Source organism: Seriola aureovittata, chromosome 24, assembly GCF_021018895.1.
Source record: "Seriola aureovittata isolate HTS-2021-v1 ecotype China chromosome 24, ASM2101889v1, whole genome shotgun sequence".
Taxonomy (NCBI): Eukaryota; Metazoa; Chordata; class Actinopteri; order Carangiformes; family Carangidae; genus Seriola; species Seriola aureovittata.
This window is the reverse complement of record NC_079387.1, coordinates 5,336,729-5,355,111: the sequence shown is the minus strand read 5'-3', so window position 1 is coordinate 5,355,111 and position 18,383 is coordinate 5,336,729. Positions and strand designations below refer to the sequence as shown.

The following is an 18,383-nucleotide window of genomic DNA, read 5'->3' as shown; positions in this document are numbered from 1 at the left end:
GCGTTTTCACTCGTCCGGTACGTTTCATTGCTGTAAGACATTAGGCTCTGATTTCTGTGATGGTTGCAGCCTGTGTTTTTCTTTTTAACTCTGAGGCCACAGAGCTGAGCTGCAGAACACAATGACAACAATAGGAGAGAGCACACCCGGAGCAAAAGGGGCGAGTGAGCAAGAGAAAGAGATGGGAAGAGAGAGCGAGAGAGACAGAAAGTGAGAGGGTGAGAGAGAGAGAGAGAAATGCTCCTTGGCTTGCCTGCTCCTGCAGTGTGTCAGCTCTATGGCGGAGTGGAAAACAAGCAAATTACAGAGCACTAACACAAAGACAGTGGCCTTGTCATCTCAACCTGCCAGTAAGGATTTCCCAAATCACCAGTAGTAGCACTGGGAGGGCTGCCCTATAGCTTACCTGCCACTCCGGCAAAGAGAGAGAGGGACACCGCACTCTCTCCGTGATGGTGAGACCACGACAGGACAATATCGGTTTCACTTTAAAAAGTCAATCATATGACAATCTGTCATATAATCTATGGCGTTAACTGTATGCATGGGACTGGTGTCCTATCCAAGCCTGAAGAGAAGCCACAGCATCCCCACCTACTGAGACAACATGTGTTTGTGCAGCTATAGCTAGCGGTGACTTATAATGAGTGTTTCAATGATGGTGCTTGTAAACTATAACACAGACTACTAAAGTTCAATGCTGGAGTTGTTTTACACTTATAGCTACCCTCAGTTGCTTTTTCTTTATCTTAATGGTGCAGCCCATATATTTCTAAATGCAGAGATATGAAGTTGTAAAACGTCTCCTACCTAAACTGACGCACTTTTCTCCCACCCCGCTGAGCGACTCTCTCTGGGGCGATGATGAGTTCGCCTCGCGCTGAATTTAAGTTTAAAAGTTGATGCGATCCAAAGCTATCGTGAATAATGACTCTAATTTCCTGTATCATTGTGTCACAGCCTGTTGCCTTAACAGCAAAACAACTGAGGAGGGAGAAATGGACAAAAGCTTTGAATTTGTGACACTGAACAATGATTATTAAAAACTGAATATTGTTGCTGTTGCGGCATCAGAGAGAGTGAATGCTGGTAATTTCTCATTGTAGGAAAAAATGACGAGACATGAATGGGGCCTTGCAAATGCAATGATCACACACACACACACAGACACACACACACACACACACACACACACACACACACCACACACAGCCCTACAGTAGTGACATTTAAATGGCTCATTTGAAGATAAAAGGCCTGCTGACATCAAATGGATCCTTGTTATCATAATAACAAACAACTAACAAGAAATGAAGCTGCATAAAAAGACATGCCTCATATTTGTCTCCATGAATACAATAACTAAGCAAACAAATATTGTTAACAAACAGCCATCTAAACTGTCTATTCACATGAACACATTATGCGACTGTTTGCCAATTTACGCTTCACCAATAGCTGAAGGAAATTAGTGTGCATTACAACCGGCTCCGCAGACATTTTCAATTAATTTCTTTTAACAAGCATGACAAAACATGGTGTTGGTATTATTGTTAAGCGGCAATTTTGTCAGCAAACAAAAATCCAGATTTGAAAAGGAGATTTATGATGCTTCATATTTTTGTTTAGAATGAGACCCTAATTAACCAAAAACATCATGAATGGCCCCTTTACAACTGTTTAATTAACACTTACTAGGCCTTTATGGGAACTTCCATTCATATACTTTTTTTGACCCGACACTCGTGATCAGCGGATCCTCCTTTGGTTCCGTTTTATGTCCATGATTGAATGTTTGTTTCATTATCAATAAAATCCCTCAACATCAAACATCTGTGCACAAGTGCTCGATCGATAGTGGAGCCACGCGTTCCTCCAGTCCCATGACGGTGGTCTTTCAAATGCTCTGTTGTCATAAATATTACTGCAGTGAGTTGAAGTTGTGCAACTCCTGACCACAAAACACAACCCTGACGAACTTTGATTTTTGTTGCACTTTTATTTCCTGCAGATCCGTCGCACGTTTCGGCAAGACCAACAAACAAAAGTCACTGACGTCACCAGGTGATTACGCGTCAACACAGCTGTAAAATCTGCTATTTTAAGGTGAGGTGATATAAAAGCTTGGACAGGCATTTATATGATGTCATTAATTGCTATTCACTTGTGGCAAGATCTGCACATATAGAGTCAAAAATACAGCGGCAATGCTAATGTGCAACTTTAACTGCTCCATAAGAGACGCAACCTTCAACCAAACCAGTCTGCCCAACAACACATACATTTCATCTTCCAAAAGGAATTGTATTTCCTGTTTAAACTAGAGGTCGACAGATAATGGAGTGTTATTAACAGCTAGAGGGCTTTAAATGTGAAATGCTTACAGGAAGTGTAATGCAGTAGCTTTAACACGGCAAACAGGAGCGACTGAAAACAAGGCTTCATACGAAAATACCACTATGACTAATTCTACATATCAAACAGAGGGAGTTAGATATAAAGACCTGCCTCTAATAAAAGGATAAATTAAGGCTAAACTGTTAACTGACAAAATAAGAGAGAGATTCATCATTTTATAAGTAAATACAGCTGAAATCACACCACAGTCTTTGTCTTTAACTTATGTGTTTTGGCGATTTTTGTCAAAACATGCAGTGGGAGAATTACCAGCTTTTTAATCACAAGACCAATAAAGTATTTCCATTAGTTCAAAATCAAAGGTTTCCTCACACACACTCACACATAAACACACACACACACACACATAAAACTTTTCATTTTCGGTTTCTCTCCCCGCTTTCCTTTCATCTTCCTCATCAATCTCATCATCTTCCTTTTTCCACCTCCTCTCTTCCTCTCCTTCCTCCTCCTCCTCCTCCTCCCTCCTCCCTCCTCCGAGGGTCTAGCTGTAATAGGCAGGTAATTTCCCCCCCTATTACAAGACAGTACATTAGTCTGTGCCTGCACTATCTACACAAGTTAGCAGTCCAACCAAGCCATTTACAGAGGATCATTATAGCATGTGGTGCCCCAATACACTTGGGAATTTTCTGATGAAATGATGGCTTGAATGCATCATCCTGTGTGTGTGTGTGTGTGTGTGTGTGTGTGTGTGTGTGTGTGTGTGTGTGTGTGTGTGTGTGAGAGAGAAAGAGAGAGAGAGAAGTAAAGATCAAGGCAAGATCTCACAATAGATCCTTTTAAAAGCCCAGCTCAAAATATATGATACTATTAAGATTTTTTTGAGTACCAATTACACCACCACTACCTTAAGTGGCATTCCAGCCATTCAATTTTGATACATTATGAAGATGGCTTCATATATTATACCAGGTTCTTCCTTAAGATGTTCGGGAGCTGACGGCGAACGTCAAAGTGCTGCAGGCAATTTGACAAAAATTATCAATCCTGCTGCATTTGGCTGCTGCCCCTTTTTACTGGGAGTGATATCATCTTTAAATGAGTGCATTCCCCCTTCCCACCTGACACGATCTTAACACCATTTACTGGTAACAAGGTGAAAAGCTATCTAACATGATATGGGGTGACATCTTGGCTAACATGCTGTCCCCGGATGTGAAGTGCTGGTCTGGCACGTATTGAGCCGAAGCTGTCAATTTTCTGTCTGCACACAGGGTACAGCGTCTGCTCCGGCTCAGACCCTCAGAAACAATGCGACGGAAGCGTCTTGAACAGAAGGCAAATCCATCAGATGAGAGCAGCATTGTTCACACGTCACGCAGTCTTTTCACCAACCAGGCAAACCAAAGCAGGCATCTGCTCTGCTGTCACCTGTCAGTCACTGTCACTTCAGCCGTGATGTTTAAGACGATTAACACTTTTTCTGCACAGGAGGAGAAAATCTACTCCCAGCTCAGTAGTTTCTTTACGACCTTGTTTCTCGTCACCTAACATGTTGCAAAGCATTGGAGGACAAGAAAGCCGCAATTTACTAGCTTTCACCAAAACTTTCCAAAACACCCCGTGATCTCCTCTGGCAGATGGAAGTTTAAGTGTGAAAGCTGAGTGTCTTTGACAGCTTTGGAAAAAAGCTTTGGAGTGGACTCAGCCTACTTTTCCCATGGCCTGAAGACTTTCTGAAGCCACTGTCATCAGTAGGACGTGAGATAGTTGTGGAAGTTAAGAAAGGAGTGTTCGCTCCTGGATAGAGGAAAGCTCCGAGATCAACACAGCTGTTGTTTTAGTCAGATGTGAAACAATCAGTTGATTAATTTGGGATTTGATTCTTGAAGGTCACAAATTCACGAAGAGATTGAGCGGTTCGTAAGACAAATCTTCGACATCATCTTGTGTAGCCTGTGTGATCATAAGTGTGAATTATTTTAGTGGCCACACTGCGTCTGTGCGATCCTCCAAGAGGGTAAATGTCGTCCTGTAATAATGACTTCTCTGAGGGCTTCCCTGACTTAAAGGGGAGGGATAGACCCAACACACACACACACACACACACACACACACAGACAGGTCTCCCATGGCAGTATCAGTAGGACATTGTCACGCCAAACAAAAGGCGTTATCTTCCTTTCCCCTTTTCAGTCTGGGGGATTGGCCAGGAGAAATGAGGAGAAAAGGCCATGTCCTCACCCGAGGAACCACAAATGTCAGCCACCTTCCTATCTCCATACAGCCAGTGTGTGTGTGTGTGTGTGTGTGTGTGTGTGTATGATCTACAACATTTATCTGTCTGACAAGGCTTCAGAGGCCAAGCAAACCTTCCTGTCACTGTGTCAGTGTCATGAAATATGGGGGCCCAGACACGATGTCTCTGCAGCTACATTAAAAATATTCTTGCAAATATTTTTTCTCTTTAATCTTGATTTGATATCGATCAATATCATGATCATGGTAAAAAAAAATCGTCTTAGTAACAAGTGGTTTCATGTCAACGTGTGGAGTATGCAGAGTAACAAAAGCAGCTGGAGAGCAGGTAAAATCCATTATAGTGAAAAGAGGCCAAAATGAAAACAATGCACAATATGTTTCCTGCATCTTTCCTGCAATTCTGAACGAAAAGATAAAAAAAAAAGACAACAACAGATCAACAGATCTCCAAACGGGTCAGTTCATCTCTGGGACATGAACAGATAATGCAAACAATTAGAAACTGCTTTAAAATCTCATTCCTGCGACTGTCCATCATGTGACCTCTCATCCACCGACGCCCTCTCTTCATGAGCTTTCCATGACTAATTGAAGGATCGTTTTAGCCACAGGATATGGCTGAAGACACTAATCAAGGCCTCGTTAAGGGTTGTTAAGGGACAATTGCCCATAATTTCTCTAATCCACTGGATATTTAATTAATTAACCAGCAATTTGAGACCAACAACTGTACAAGCTGACATACTCAAACCAGACAGCCAATTGTAGATTGGCTCTGCTGTGCCATTAATTAGTATTTGAAGTAATTTTCAATTATAAAATTGTCTGAATGAATCCTGCTGTGTGTACGGCCAGGAAGAGACTACTTTAAATTCCAGGGCTTGATCAGCAGAATCACTTTGCAACCTAAAAGCAGGGCTTCCTCCCCACCGTCTAAACTGTAACCATATAATGACCACGAAGCTTGAATATGACGAGGTGTGTCAGGAGAATAGTTCAACATCTACTGGATGGATTGACACAAATTTTTGCAGATGACGATGAATCCGAATGACTTTGGCGATTCCCGGACTTTTCCTCTTGCAGCAGCATGAGGTCGACCTTTGTACTTCTGAGTGAAATGTCTCCACAACTACATCCAACCCCTCAGGATGAACTCTAACTTTTTTTTTTTTAGCAATTTTAGCTTGTTTTTGGTTTATGATCAAATCTGCAAAACTAAAAACATTTTCATTAGCTTCAGCTTGGTGGTTAGTGCTAATTAGCATGCTCAACTAAGACAATGACGATGGTGAACATTACAACTGCTGAACATCAGCATGTTAGCACTGTCATTGTGAGCATGTTGCCATACAATTATTAGCATTTAGCTTAAAGCACTTCTGTGAGTACAACCTCACAAACCGCTAACATGGCTGCAGACGCTTAGTCTTCTAGATGATATAAACATTTTTGTAAATGATATAAAATACTTATGTTAACCTCGGTCTTAATGACCAAGTTTACATTAGCCTTTTATGATTTCCATCTCAGCATCATTAAAGGTGGAATATGCATCTAGAGTCTGAGAGTGTTATAAAGTAAATGACTCATTAACCTGCCCTGTAATTCCCAGCACTGCTGTCTGACAACAAGCACATAACATGACATGAGTCACATTAGTGTCAGGGCTGCATTCAGATGGAGGGGTCCGATTAATATTCAGACTCTCTCAGACATACATTCTAGTTTCTAATTTGCCATGAACGTAATCCATCTTTGTGCCAGACTGAAACTAATGTCTGCAAGACACTGATGCATCTCTGATCTATTGTATTGTCCCTCATTACATAGTAACCTCATAAATACACATAGATACAGCAACAGCAAGCATGGCAGCAACCTGAAGTGACACTGCTGCCGGCTCCAAAAGAAGGTAGTGACTATAGTCTGGAACGGAGTCGAGTCAGCTCTTTCGGATTTCTACAAAAAAAAAGGCACAAATGAAATAAGATCAAATAGAAAATAACAAATGAGAAGGGTGACATCTTGGTTGTGTATTTAATATGCAGCCTGGCTGAGAACCGGAGGGGATCAGTACACCTGGGTCGCCGGCTGAAAGGACGAGCAGTAAACAATGAATAGACGACAGCAGGGAGAGAGAGAGGGAGGCAAACAAGTCATTTGAGTGTGTTACTAATGTGTCCCTGCAGCAGGTGGGAAATCTATTACTGCTGTTTTCTAGACGCCTCTCAGCACAAACAATTAGAGGCAGAGAGGAGGAGAAAAAACTGTGTGTGTGTGAAGAGGAAGACAGGGAAGGATAAAGAGAGGCTACAGAATCAATTAGTCTTGTTAGGAGTAAGTTCAGCTCTCTCGCGTACACGCACATGCGCAGACACACACACACACACACACACACACACCTGCCCTCTGCCCCGTCCCTCCCATGCAGAGGGCCACCCGCAGACCATGCGCCATCACAAAAGAGTGCGGAGGGGCGGCGGTTTATCTCCCCTCTCTCTCTCTCTCTCTCTCTCTCTCTACTGCACTCTCCCTTTACCTCTCTCACCCACTTGCTCTCTCTCACTCCGTCTGCTTCTTGAAAGTATGGGCTTCATCAGCCCCCCTGTAGAGATCATTCATCCACATGGTAACACACACACACACACATACACACACACACACACACACACACACAGTTTTTTTTTTTTAAACGCTAATTAGTGTTCAGACCGCCTGCCCAATTATTACCAGCCGTGCTCTAATTAGGACTTATTTAAAGTGCTCGTCAATTAGTCTTTAACATCATTGTCTGACTGAAGGAGCTGGACCGGTTAACACTTCCTGAACCAGAGGCAGAACGGAGAGGTTCAGCTGGGGTCCAGCTACTTTTCATGAAATACACTCTCTATTCCAGAGCCTCATGTGAAGCAGACAACTGCTGCTTTTCATTTATACACATTATTATATTTTATTATTTAACAAAACAAACTCAACTCAAGGTCTATTTTTTTTTTTTTGTAGCCGCTTTTGTACTTTGTCTGGAAATTTCATGTTCTTTTTTTTTCCACCGAAAACTTTAAAGCAGCTATCATAAATGTATTTATAATGAAAAAAATGTATTGCATGAGATGAACCAACAGCCAAACAGCAGACAGACAAACCAGTAAAGAGCCAGACATTTCCCTCAGGTGTTGGAGGAGACCAAAAACAGAGCGTGAATATAAAACTTACACTCACCAGGTGTCCAGACACACACCTCCAAATGAATGCCGTTGGTTTCATAATGGTAAATATAGGATGCAGTGTTTTAGGGATAGGGACTAATGCTGTTTTCACATCATATACAGTGGGAGAAAGATACGGAAGATGTTAAAGATTTAAACACTGTGAATTGACAATAAATTACTATATCAGTTAAATCTGGGTTTAATTGCCGTGACTGACAGGATATCTCTGCTCCAGCTGCATCAGTTTTAACCGCTGTTATTGAAATCTTCTGCAAGTCCCCCAGCTTTAATAGTCTGGCTTATTAAATTCAAATTGATCTATTTAAATTGAAATTCTTTTTTAAGTCAGGTGAATCTAATGTTGAACCTAAGATCAAGGTTGTTCTCCTTTTGCTTTTTGGATACAGAATTTTCCTTTCTCAGAAGAAAACAGCAGAAAGCCGAAAAAACCCAACACTGACAGGAAGTACTGTTTGACTCGAGCAGAGATGGGAAGTTGACACCTGGTCATCTTGATGAATTCTTCCAGTACTATAACTTGTCATTATTGACGTGTCTGTTGTTGTCTCTGAATATAAAGGGTGTTTTATTTCTCTCTGCCTTTTGTGTTTCTATGTGAATAGAGCCGGTCGTTGTCCGGAGGATTCACAGCGAGCGAGCGAGCGAGCGAGTGAGCGTGTTGCTCTACCCAGGCGCCCAAACTAAATGAAGTCCTTCCAGCAGGTGAGATTACTGAGCACTCCACATCAACACCGGTATTTCCTTCTGTTCCTGAGGAAACCAGGATGTCTCCCAACATATATCTGTTCCTAAAACAACACCTCGCCTTTAAATATGAATTTTTCGTGAGATGAGATGCTCATACAATACCTCGCACAATTGAAAATATCAAGCAGAAAGAAAAAGTTTTGGATAAATCAATAGAATGGAATACATGTTCAGTTAATATACATGGTCAGCCACTGAAATATTTAAAACAATTTGCGATGTCAGTTGGAATTGTCATTTTTGCATTTTATTACCACTGAAAAAAATATTTAAAAAATGATGATGATGTGATTGTTGTTGGATCTTGCACCAAACAAACATGTTTTTACATCTGGAGAATATGATTGTCAGGAAACTTTCTGATACGTATAAACCAGAACAATAACACAACAATATAATCAATATAATGTCAACAGATTAATAGATATTGAAAAGAACTGTTAATTGCGGCCCTATTTGTATCCTCAGTCGTCTGTGATCGAGACTGTTGCTGTTGAACTGATACTGCAGATGTGACTGGTTCAAAACTGACACCAACACGGAGGCTAAGGTCGCTGTAATCCATGACGCGTAAGGGGTTGTAGGAAACGCATCAGATAGTTGTAAAGTCTCTTCCCTCCTCCCTCGCCGCTCACAGCAGTAATCTGTCTGTCAGTGTGTTGCCAGTGGCTCCCTGTGGGCGGCTGTCTGTTTGAGGCTGTTTTAATTAATTTCCAATCAGAGCAAAGTAAATTCATTAAGCACTCACAGCTCTGTTTGAAGACACACACACGCACACACACACACGCAAGCGCGCGCGCACACACACAGTGAGCATTTACACGAACCTAAGAATATGATATGTACTAATAACACTGCCTTTTTTCATATGTTCAGTAAATAACGACTATGTGCTTTCATTTAACAGAAGAAAGAAGCCCAGTGAAAACCACTGCGTACAGAAAAACAGCAGGAAAATATGACACTACTGGCTCCCAACTTTGAACAAAAGTCAGATGACAAAGTGAAAGGAATAGCAAAAGAGAAGCTTAAAATATATTTTTCTGCAGAAACCACTGAAATATGTGAAATCTCTTCTGCTGCAATTACATAGAGAGGTTGAGAATGAACACTTATGTAGAAGACTAGGTTCGTACTGACCAGATCCTACTAGAGGAAAGTGTTTTTAAAAATGCCTCTATTTTTCTTTTAACGCTCTATATGGAAATTAGTTTTTGATTCTATTTTCAGTTAAATTGCACGTTAAGCAAAACCGACCTTATTGAGGGGATCAGGTATCCGTAGAGACGAGACCAGTCCACTGTAAATGCAGTTTCTTTTTCAGCATCATAATAAGAGCAGTGTTTATTCTTACAGCTCAGTCCATGATAGAACTGACCCCAATGAGTTCCGTGCATTGAGGTAAACAGATTTCTAAATAGCTTGTTTTTTCAACACGACCCGCCACGCAGCAGCAGTGACAGGAGGGGACATTTGGCCCCCGGCACAGTGGCAGCCTAAATAAATTGTTGGACACCGGGAACAGTCCAAGTATCGAGTTTCACCCTTCGCAACTTAAACGGCTTGAAATGAAATTTCAGCAAACCCGAAGGAATGTTCACACACAGATGGATGAAGCGTGTAGGTGGGAGGAGGCTGAGGAGGCAGGTCTGTTTAAAAAGGAGGATTTATCTGATCTAATCTCTCAAACCAAGCAGATCAATCTACACTTAACACATACACACACACACACACACACACACACACTGGGGATGTATATTTAGCTCAGTGGCTCTCTCCCTCTCCCTCAGCCTCGTCCTCGTCAGTGTAAAAGTGGCGGAGGGAGAGAGTGGAAAACAATGTTGTCAAGCGAGAGAGAGGAAGAAAGAGAACGGCAGAGAGTCAAAGAAGAAGAATGATTGAGGAAGCGAGCCTGAAAGAGAAAGAGAAGAGGAGGAGGAGGAGAGTCTTCTCAGAAGGCTAAAAGGATTAGTCCTCTCATCTCTCCTGGATCACAATGTTTCCTGGGCTATGTTTGATGAGCGATTGTGTGTGTGTGTGTGTGTGTGTTGTTGTGTGCGTGCGTGTGTGTGTGTGCATGAGGGAGAGAGAGAGAGAGAGAGAGAGAGGGAGAGAGAGTGAGATGTTTGCTCTGATATTGACGCTGCCTCATCCTGATCCTATTACACGGCAATAAACATCAGCTACCAACATGGGGATTACTGAGTGTGTGGAGATGTGTGCAACACTCATGGTTTTTGGCTGGACCTTTTATCCTCCTTACAGAACGACAGTCTCTCTCTGCTGCTTACACACACACACACACACACACACACACACACACACACACACACACCCTCTTATTTGCATTACTATCCATGTGAGGACTGGAGAACCACAAAAAGACTAAATGATTTAGGAAAGTCTGACAAATTAAAAAGAGGAAATTGAAATAAAGTAACAAAGTAATATCAATAACGTACGCCTAAGATGAACGACCCAGGCTTATATATGATACAAATGTTTCTTCAATTGCTATTTTATACCAATATTCAATATCTTTAACTTTGGATGAAATCGAGGTGAAATCGTCTCATTATCATGGGATGGATTTATTTTAAATCTCGACTTAGTTACACTCTGGCTTCCTTTGTCAGCAAATGACTGTTACAAAACTGATAAACTGTTAAACACAGTTTGCCTTCCGATATTTTTAACTGGAAGCAACTGTGGAACTGTGAAAACTGGTGATGGCGATTAGAAAACGATGGATTCCCATTAAGAAGAGTTAGACTAAGGCACAGCATCACCGGGATTACGTCCCAGCAGGAAGTTCAACACAGTAATTCATATCCAGAGTCCGCAAGAGTTAAATACAGACCGGTTCACTAGAATGTTGTATTAGCATTAGGGAAAACTGGGTAGTTTCTGCAGCAGCAACGCTCTCCGTTTACTGTTTCCACCACTAAAAGAGGTCGGGGGAAAAAAATACTCTAAAGTGGATGAAACAGTGATTGGACACCACGGCGTGGATGCCAACAATAAATAAGCTCTTCCAACACGATGAATTGTCATGTTACACCAGATACCGTCATTGTCCTGGAATCCTTTTTTTTTTTTTTTTTAAGCACCTTGACACTCTGTTGCACTCTGTTCTTCACATTTGCTCTGAACGACAAACAAAATCCAAACAAAGAGCACAAAAGCCACTTGGCAGAAGTGACATGAAGCTGCCCGCTGCAGCTGAACACAACATTTACACCTAAATCTGGTTTTATTGTCGGGATGGAGACACTTCTGGGACAACATGAAACTCATCGCTGATCGCTAAACTAATGTAAAATCACTCACAAACAACATTAGAATGAGTTTTCTGCCGACACGTGATCTGAAATGAAAATGAAAATAACTGTAATAGCCTAATAACAATAATAATAATACTAGCTATGACTGAATGCTTGATATATTTTTGAGAAAAAGACAATATCGCCTCCTGATTTTAAACCTCCTGGTGTAATACTCCATCAAAAAAAAAAAGAAATGGGTCCTTAAACCAATCCGTCCATCGTCACACTCACTCCTTTCCCTCCCTTCTATCCCTTCACACCATCCCTCCCCTCCTTCCCCTGTCCACCCCCCATCCCTCCCATCGCCTTTCTTTCTTACAGAAAATCTAAAAGGCTGACATGCAAATGGGGCTTATTAAATCCTATTAGGCCGTCTGTCACAAGCCAGCAGAGAGAGGGAGAGAGGGAGGGGGGAGAAGGGGGGGGGGGGGGCAGAGAGAGAGCAGGAGCGAGAGACATTGCGATTAGAAGGGGGGAAAACAGAGCGATATAAACTGAGAAAAAGGAGGTTTGGAGGAAAGTAAGCGAAGAACGGTCTACTGTACATTTAAATACAAGGAGTCTATACAGCGTGAGTTAAGAAAGTGGCCACTTGAATTCAAGATACAAAAAAAAATAAAAAATTAGGATAATTACAGCCCCATTTAATAATATATAAATATAAATGTAAAAGTTATGACTTGTTTACTGTAACTACCTTCAGATATTGTTCATTTTCACCCCAAAATCACTTGCTGATAAATCAGAAACACTGTTTTCTGAATGGAAAGAAGCAGCTATTCGGTTCAGTCTGAATATGTCTCAGTTCTTGTGGAGACTGGCGAAGCTCTCAGTGGAGAAATGAAGAACAGCGGGTACTGTGCGTGAACGTCTTTGTGTCTGTATCACTGGAATCATCTCTGATTTTGGAAGAAAGAATTCAAGCCTTTCTTTTCAAGCTCAAATCAAGCCCCTCTTTGCTCAGGTTTTCATACCTGAAAAGTAGCTCTTATGAAACTTGTAGGCACAGATGATGTTAACAAAAATGCTTTCTCATCCAACATCCTTTTCAAAATGATTCAAATGTAGTCATTAGCATAATAAATGTAACAAATATCTCTAGCTATATACAGTAATGCAGGTTAGCAAAGGACACAAGGCATTTCAAAGACATTTTTATCCCATTTCCTAAAACCGTCATCATCTTTGCAAGTAATGACGCTGTGTTTTTAGAAAATTGACTTTAAATTCTTAAAATGTAACTGCAGAAGTTCTAATTTGATTTTACAGTAATTAAAGGGCTGATGTAAGGTCAACATGCATATCTCTTGTTTTTAGTCATGCCATGATTATAAAGGCTTTTTACTTTTTTACTTTAACAAAGCAGTGTACTTTTGATTTTCACTGCAGTTCGAGGTCAGTAAATTAGTTTCCATTGCTTTTCCAATTTCCACTTTGAATGAACATATAAAAAAATTACACTTAAAGTTCTGGTTATAAGAGAATGCTAAGAAACTTTTTTCAAATGAATCTTTACTTTACTTGCATCACCAAAAAAAGGATAAAGTTTACTTCAAGCACTTCAGGTTTCAAGAGTCAGCCAGTTCACTTTTGTATTGTACAGAAATAAATGGAAAGCATTGATTGCCCGGAGCAAACAGAGCAGGACAGGACATGTGCAGTTATATTCCTGTGCTAAGCTAAATGCTAACACTAGTATTTAAAAAACTTAAGTCAGTTGATTCCTCGGTTCATACTGTGCTGTAGATCATTAGATGGCACGTCTTTAGTGGTACACGTCTCTTTAAGACATAAGAAATGCAGTAAATCTTTAATCATTTAAGTGAAATTAGTCTTAATTAGACACATTTTCAGGTGCTTAATGTGAGTCAACCTGTGACAGGTTAATGACGGAGGATGAAGACACTGAAAGTTACTGTTATTACTTTTCACAAACATTAAATCAGCCAACATTAAGCAAGAAAAGAACTTTTTCTTTACTTGTCATCGTGGCTCTTGTGGGTTTTTTTTTTCTTGTGGGCCAAAGTCATGTACAAGAGCTAAACACTTCATGTAATCTGAATTTGCTCTGGGCAACATATTACAGGTTATTACTCCTCTCCTCCACCCCCCCTTTATCCCTCACTTCCTCACCTCCTCCTCTCTGCTGCGCTCCCTCTTTGATTTTCTTTTTCAATGATGAGACAGAGAGGAAGAAGGCTGCCTTTCTCCTGCCTGTCAATTACCCCCCTGTCCGTCTCTCCGTCCGGCTTAATTGGCGTTTGGGAGACGCTAGCGTCGTCCCAGCGGGCTCGGCCGGGACAATGGAGGCCCATATAGCTGACCAGCCCTCGGCTCAGCCCAAATTGAATTGGAAATCTTCCATCTTCTCTTTAGCATAACAAAGGGGGTGCAGGGTTTTTTAGACAAAGGGCCCGTTTTAATGGAGAAAATCAATCTCTGGGAGGAAGCAGCGGCATTGTCTCCCATCAGCTGTACAGGTGTGTCTCGCCCACGGCGGCCTTAATCAGAGGTGGCAGGGGAGAGATCTGGAAGCTACATCTCTGTTACGGTAGGGGAAGACAGGCAGTCAGGAGGGAGGGGGTGTCTGCGTATAACTGCAAAAGCCTGTGGTTTTGGCATTGACATTGCAAAGGTTACTGGTTGATATCCCCTGTGGACTGGACTGAACCTCAGTGAGTGGTGTTGACAATGCAGGAGGTGGTAACCCCGGATTATAATACCTAAAAGCCCCTTTTCCTTCTGTCAACATTTTTTAATAGACTGCTGGGCGTGTGGGCAAGGAGGACGGTGTTGTCCAACACAACTGTCTCATAACCTGCGTCAGACTGGATCTCCTCCCCAAAACTCACAGAGGCAAACCCGAATGCGTTGAACCTTTACAGTATGATCAGGACCTTCCAGTCCGCAGAGGTCACACACAACTTAGATTTTATAAAGAACAAAACTTTTCCTTGAATCCAGATACTTGCGACATATTTCAAGTCCCATGTGTTTTCAGTCAAGTTGTTGCAGAGACATTCAAGACTTGTCTCAAATTACTTTCACCTTCATTTGGACTTGTTCCAAAATACTTGTGACTTGACTTAGAATTAAATCCATGATTGATCCAAAGGACTTCATTCTGGACTTGCAGTGAAAAATTTGAGACTTGACTTGTAACTTGACCCCAATAACCTGAGAATGGCTTTTAAACAACTTGCGATTTGACTATACGTGACGACAGAATCTTCCAGCGCTCTTTGTGACGGTTGTTCTCAAACACTGCTCGCCCAAAGTCGTCAGTGTCGATATCTACGTAGCAGGGTTTTTCTGCTTCTTTAAGACGACAAGACAACTGGGAGAATCTTGGGAGTCGTGCGCAGCCGGCGATACGCTGTTACACTGCCATGTTCAAAGAGACCGAGTCTATTGAAAAGAGGGATATAAAAATCCTCAGAGCTCAGCTTCTTGTCTGTCTTCTCTTGAAGGAGCCAAAAAACAAACCTGACGCCAAGAGAGAAGATTTGGAGAGACATGGATTTGGTGGCTGAGATTGTTGTCTGTCTACAATGTTGAGGAGGCACAAGTGAACACGGTGGATTGCCTGGAGCACCGAAGGATACCGTGGATTACAGTAGCAGAGAGCTTACCGTCCTCCCTGCTTTGTCTCTCCCATATGAACACATATTATTATTATCGCTCGTGATGAGAAATCAATCAGTCAATCAAAGCAGCTTTGGTCGGACACGTTTTTACCAAAATTAAAACCACATACTGACAGAAAGGCAATGAAAAGTTACAAAGAAGCACAAACTCGAAGTAGAAACTCGACCAGTCACCCAGATGGCAAATGCAAACTTTTCTACGGTGTGTGTGTGTGTTAGTCCTGTGATGGAGTGGCAACCTGTCCAACTCTGCACAGGATCAGCAGGTGCAGATACAAGAAGGACTGATGGATACTCCATTTTCATATCGTGCCTCGGGCTGTCACGAACAGTCATTTTTATTATCGTATTGTTATCGTGATTATTCTCCAGATAAATTAAAAACTAACTAACTAGTGAGTTTCTCAGAGTTTTATCAGTCCCTTTCCAGAGACCTTCTGACAGTACTGATTGATTACTTCTTTTATTTTAGGTAAGCATTTGCCAATAAATGATTATTTCTGTGTTTAAATGACAAAAACTGAACTTGAAGTGTCCAGTTTCGCCACACCGAGGCTCCATGGAGAGTAGGGCGGTTGTTTGTTTGTGTTTTTAGGGCATTACCATGGACAATGGAGTCTTACCTTTTGCATTTAAGTGTGATGGGTGCACCCTTGAATGATTTCATTGTCCAAGCAGTATTTTCTGAATGAGGCCATAATCTGCCACAGCTAACTGACATCTTTCTCTCTCTCCAGTCTGTTTCCTGCCTCCCGTCAGTGTCTCCCAGTCGGTCTGTCGGTGCTGTTAAGGAGTAGTCTCTCAGGTCTGGGTGTTTTGATAAGGTGAGTGTTTGCGTTTATCTGCGCGCTCCCAGCTCTGTGCATTACCATGAGAATGGTTTAAGCCCTGTGCTAATCCTCTGTGTCTCCGTTGTAATAAATGTCTTCATTCACACACTCTGCAGCAGAGAGGGGACAGAAATACACGGCAACGGCAAACATATCGCCTTCCCAACCATGATGCAGTCAAACAGATCACCCTTATTTTGACCTGAGAATGTAGCGCTGTAGTCCTGGACCAATCAACACCTTCGCTACCAAATACTCGCAATTTTTGTGACTAGTACGATAAGTTTTTCTTCTTATCAATAAGACACATTTAGATAAGTTTTGATTAAGTTTTAACATTTGGATTAAAACTACGCAGTCCACAATGTTTCATAATGAACAGATGGTTGCCCCAGGCTAGTTTTAGAATCAGGTCGAAACAACTAATTAATCGCACAAACGATTAATAATCATCTGTCGAACCTTTAGATGACACCTTGGACGCAGGAAACCAGGCATGTGGCTTTTAATCTACACTGTGAAACTGATATCTGCACAGTTCATACAGTTATTACATGTTCAAGCTAAGACGTGTGTTTCTGTGAAATGTCACATATGTAATTGGAATTTATTGGATTCAAATAGGGGGTTTAAAAGTCTTTAAGGATCAGTAGCGCAGCAACTGCCGATTCTCTGCTTAGTTAGTTTTTCAATGAGCCACCGCCCCCCACCCCCCCACCCCTCTCATGTTTCCCTCGGGACTCTCCCCTGTCACCAAGAGTTTTCCACGCACAAAGCAGTCTATTAAAAAGCCTTTAGCGAGGCCATTCACTCAGAGTCCCTGTTCGCAGAGATGAGGAATGGGTTTAGGGTAAAGGTTGGTGTGTGTGTGTGTGTGTCTGTGTGGTGTGTGTGTGTGTGTGTTTAGCATGTAAGGTCCAGGCCTTTAGGCCATCTGGAACATCAAACCCAAGGGGTTTATCATGCCTAAAAGTGCTATAATCCCATATAATCCCAAACAGATACATACATAAACGTACTAATAATACCTAGAACACATTACGTATATAACCACCGACTGTTTTTATCCCCTATTCTACTCAGTGTGATTCATGTCTGACTAAACGTGGTCACTGTGCGGCCCACGGTGTTTCCATTAACAGCTGATCTCCTGAAGGAGCAGTTCAGAAGCACCACAGCGATGAGCTCTTAACACCAGATGGAGACTAAATAGAAAAACCGAGGGTCTGAAGGATTTCCACTTTAAACTTTCAGCACAATAATAAAAGTGTTTGATCATTGCTGCGCAGACAGGTGCTCATACGGTATAGTCAGCAAACACACACACACACACACAACAGCTCCGAGTGTGTGTGTGTTTAAACAGTGAAGAGCAGCTGCCAGGATCACTGGCTAGTCACCCTCTCACACACTTCCAGGCTGTGCAGAGTCACATGGAAACTATCAATTTAGCGCCGTATCTGTGAAGCCAGAGTGAATCAGATGATATGCTGCGAGATGTCTAAAATCTTTTGAAAGGTTTTAATCTGTTCCTGCTGTTTACAAGCTGCAGGGTTTGTGCGTGATTAACCTCCTGACCTTTCCTCTATCGCCACCCCTGGGACACATTTTGACAAAATGTTCTCCCACTAGTGATAAAGCTGAAAGAAGTCACTCCACCATCTCAGTGTTGTAATGTGTAATGAACACTGTGGTCTGGCTTCTAGCAGAGATGGGCCTGTTATCAGTGCTGCTAGATTGGACAATTTTTCTGCGCAGTTGAGCTGCTTTTCATTTCGTTGGACCATTAAAATAGTTTCAGGCGGTTTGTTACGTCATCCAAAAGACTTGCTTCATCGCTGTAATTGTAGCTTTGAGTGTACGTAAACATATTTTTTCTTCTTCCACTTGTATTCCTCAAGAGAGATGCGTGACAGGAAGCAGTAGACCAAAAATGGCAGTCACTAAAAACGCTATGTACGCTACTTTGTTAGTAAG

At 41.8% G+C, this 18,383-nt stretch overlaps 1 protein-coding gene and 1 long non-coding RNA gene across 5 annotated transcripts in view; one reads left to right on the top strand and one right to left on the bottom strand.

Moving 5' to 3' along the window:
- LOC130165570 (uncharacterized) overlaps positions 1–16,391 on the top strand; it is a 74,053-nt gene extending 57,662 nt beyond the window's left edge. Inside the window, exons 3-5 of one of the 3 annotated variants that reach the window (XR_008826837.1) lie at positions 2,012–2,106; positions 8,459–8,558; positions 16,314–16,391. This is a non-coding gene — a long non-coding RNA (uncharacterized LOC130165570). Of the gene's footprint in view, positions 1–2,011; positions 2,107–8,458; positions 8,559–10,393; positions 10,789–16,313 lie in introns of those variants that run through there. The other 2 variants (XR_008826836.1, XR_008826838.1) reach the window with 2 other exon arrangements.
- The window catches only part of sox1b (SRY-box transcription factor 1b), a 68,397-nt gene that overhangs the window by 29,944 nt on the left and 20,070 nt on the right, over positions 1–18,383 (bottom strand). The gene's annotated exons all lie outside the window — the stretch shown is intronic.